The 3,151-nt window shown below is 53.8% G+C and overlaps 2 protein-coding genes across 4 annotated transcripts in view; both read right to left on the minus strand.

The window, feature by feature from the left end:
* The window catches only part of APOA4 (apolipoprotein A-IV), a 21,460-nt gene extending 19,361 nt beyond the window's left edge, over nt 1–2,099 (minus strand). The window contains exon 1 of one of the 3 annotated variants that reach the window (XM_010830380.1): nt 2,011–2,099. The gene's annotated coding sequence lies outside the window, so the exon portion shown is untranslated. The remainder of the gene's footprint in view (nt 1–2,010) is intronic. The other 2 variants (XM_010830381.1, XM_010830382.1) reach the window with 2 other exon arrangements.
* Nucleotides 1–3,151, minus strand: part of APOA1 (apolipoprotein A-I) — a 15,022-nt gene that overhangs the window by 5,945 nt on the left and 5,926 nt on the right. The window lies entirely within an intron of this gene.

Raw genomic sequence — 3,151 nt, forward strand, 5'->3', positions numbered from 1 at the left:
TGGGCATGGTCTTGATCCCTGCTCCTGTACAGTGTCACGAACCTCATTCCATAGTTCATCAGGCACTCTATCTATCAGATCTAGGCCCTTAAATCTATTTCTCACTTCTACTGTATAATCATAAGGGATTTGATTTAGGTCATACCTGAATGGTCTAGTAGTTTTCCTACTTTCTTCAATTTAAGTCTGAATTTGGCAATAAGGAGTTCATGATCTGAGCCACAGTCAGCTCCTGGTCTTGTTTTTGTTGACTGTATAGAGCTTCTCCATCTTTGGCTGCAAAGAATATAATCAATCTGATTTCCCCAAATCCTTCAGGACCTCCCAATCACCTTCCTCTCCTCCCCACCCCATCACCACAGTCTGTGCTCAGAGAGGCTGAAACGGATGCACTCTGAGTGCCTGATAAACCTCCAAGGGTCTCATCTCTGCCTGCGGTTTGGTCCAGTGTGCGTATTAGAAGACCTGGATTCTGGCTCCCAACTCTGCCGTGGATGGAATATGAGCACCTGGGTATGTCTCCTGCCCTGCCTTAGGTTTCTACCTATAATGGGGTTAATAATATCTACTTCACAGGAATCTATTTGCAGTTTTACAGATAATCAGGTCTCAGTCAAAGGAACAAATCTCTAAGGAAAAATTTCAAGTTCCAGCCACAGATAAAGAATTCTGAAGGTAGGGCCAGGTCACTTTATTGGGCCTCTGGTTTCACATGGTGTGTTTAGTTCCTTCTTCTTGAGAAGAAGGCCACCTGCCAGAAGCCCTATTTCTACATTGGAGGCTTATCCTGACTTTAGACTATGCTGTCTGAGGAAGGAACAGGTGTTTGTAAGAAAGGAGAGATTTGTTCAGTTCCCTTCATGGACTTTGTACCTATTTCATGTATATTTCACAAGAATTCTGGCCTTCCCTCTGGCTCGGCTGGTAAAGAATCCACCTGGAATACAAGAGACCTGGATTCTACCTTCGGGTCGGGAAGGTCCCCTGGAGGAGGAAATGGCCAACCATTCCAGTATTCTGCCTGGAGAATCTCACAGACAGAGAAGCCTGGTGATTTACAATCCACGTGGTCATAAAGAGTTGGACATGAGTGGCCGACTAACCCTTTCACTTTTACAATACTGGCATATCAGAGGTCTAGCCCCATTTTACAGAGGAGAACATCAAGGCACTGAGATGTTAGCTCTCTGGCCCTGGGTCATATGAATAAGTGCCAAAAGCATCATTTAAACTGAGATTTTCTTGACTCTGAAGTCTTTACATCCAGAAGACAGAGCCCCCTGATCCTGCCATCCAGGCTACAGCTCCCAGTGTGGGCCCAGGGGACACTTCACCCTGGGAAGGACCCAGACCTATGCTGGACAGCCGACTGCTCCTTAGAGCTTGTCTGGCCCCTCTCTCCACTAGACCGGCCACACCACAAACTTGGTTGCTTCCAGTTGTCTGCCCAGCCAGGGCACTACGGGGACTGGTACCTCTAATCTGAGGAGGTTGAGGCCTGAGGTCGAGAGGTACTCAGTGCTGGCCTCAGGCCCAGCGGCACAGTTAGGGTAGGGCCTCAACCAGGAGCACAGATCCTGCCCCCTGGGGATGTTATCAGTGGGTCCAGAGGGCAAGGTGAGGAGATGGGGTGGTAGGATAAAGGCCTGGGGCTCAGCAGCCTTTGACCTTCCTCCACCACCCCCTGCTCTGGGATCAAACAGTTCAAGGAGGCTTCCGGGTCAGCTGCACTCGGGACTGAAGCCCAGAGACGGAGATCCTGGGGAGGGGGCTCCGAGCACTCAACTGTGTCCCACCTCTGCACAAGCCCCTGCCCACATGCCTTCTGTGACTTCACTCTAGACACCCTAGCCCAGCCAGCTGAGTTGTGTCCAGTCTGAAGAAGCCAATCCCCCTCTCACATTACCTCCACTTTGCAAGCTATTGTCAGGGCTTAAAGTAGGGAAGGACCTGGAAACCAAGGGCAAAGGGATGGATGAGGTTTGTCCCCAATCCCTTCTCCCAACTCACCAGCCTCTCCCTGGGGAACCAGGCTGCTCAGAAGGAATGGGGTAACCCCAGGTCCAAGCCATAGGGGTAGCAGAGAGCCAGGTGGGCACCCTCAGCTTTCTAGAGATTTCCCAACTCCTAGCGGGCCTGGGTGCCTCTGGCTACCCTCTGTCAGGGCCTGGTCTAGATTGATCAGCAGGTGACCTTTGCCCGGCTGCCTGGGCCCTCACGCTGCCCTGTGTCCTGGGGATAATATAAAACAGGTCTGAACCCTCTTGCTTGCATACACAGTTCATCCCAAGAAGCAGCCGCTCCAGGTAAGGCTCCCTGGGGGTTTGAGGGATAAGGAGAGCAGGATGGGGAGGGGCCGGTGGGGTTCTGTGCCCAGCCCAGCCAGCGAAGCCTGGAGAAGCACTTGTAGAGCTGAGGAAGCCTTAAGGCTTGATGAGTGCCTCTCCCCAGGCATTCTGGGGAGACCGAGGTCCCTAGGGGAAGGTCACTTGCCCACGGCTACACAGAGCCTAGTGGTGGAGCTGGGATTGCCACTGGCTCCATTTTCTGCTCACTCTGCATGTTTAGGATTAGAAGAAGACTCAGACACCCCAGTCGTGCCCCAGACAGAAAACCTGAGCCCTGGAGAGGGCAGAGAGTCACTCAGAGTCACTCAGCATGTTAGTGGCAGAAACCTGGCCAGAATCCACATGTCTTGATTCCTGGTCTGGGGGGTTCCTGCTCCATGCCCCGCCTCGCTCTCTCTGCCCTGGGTCCCCCAGTCCCCTGTCTGAAAGCCCATAGCCTCCCCCATATCAGCCCTCTCTCCTCCCGACTTGACCCGGCTCAGGCCCTGCTTTAGGGGCCACCGCATGTCCCCAGGGAGGGCCGCCTGGTGGTGGTGGAAGGGGTGGGACTTGAGGAACGGCTCACAGGACCCTTCCCTGCAGGAACCAAGGTGCCATGCAGCCCCGGCTGCTCCTTGTGGCTGCCTTCCTGGCGCTCCTGGTCTTGCCTGGTAAGCAGCTGGAGGGGATGGGGCTGGGGGCAGGGACGAGGCAGTTTGGCAGGTGGCTGGGGAATACAGGGCCCTGATGGGAGCTGGGCAGGAGCCAAAGGTTCCCCAGAGGCTGATCCACCCCATTCAGTCCTGCTCTCCTCATAGAAGCTA

The sequence above is a fragment of the Bison bison genome, unplaced genomic scaffold (genome assembly GCF_000754665.1).
Source record: "Bison bison bison isolate TAMUID 2011002044 unplaced genomic scaffold, Bison_UMD1.0 scf7180017864518, whole genome shotgun sequence".
Classification (NCBI taxonomy): Eukaryota; Metazoa; Chordata; class Mammalia; order Artiodactyla; family Bovidae; genus Bison; species Bison bison.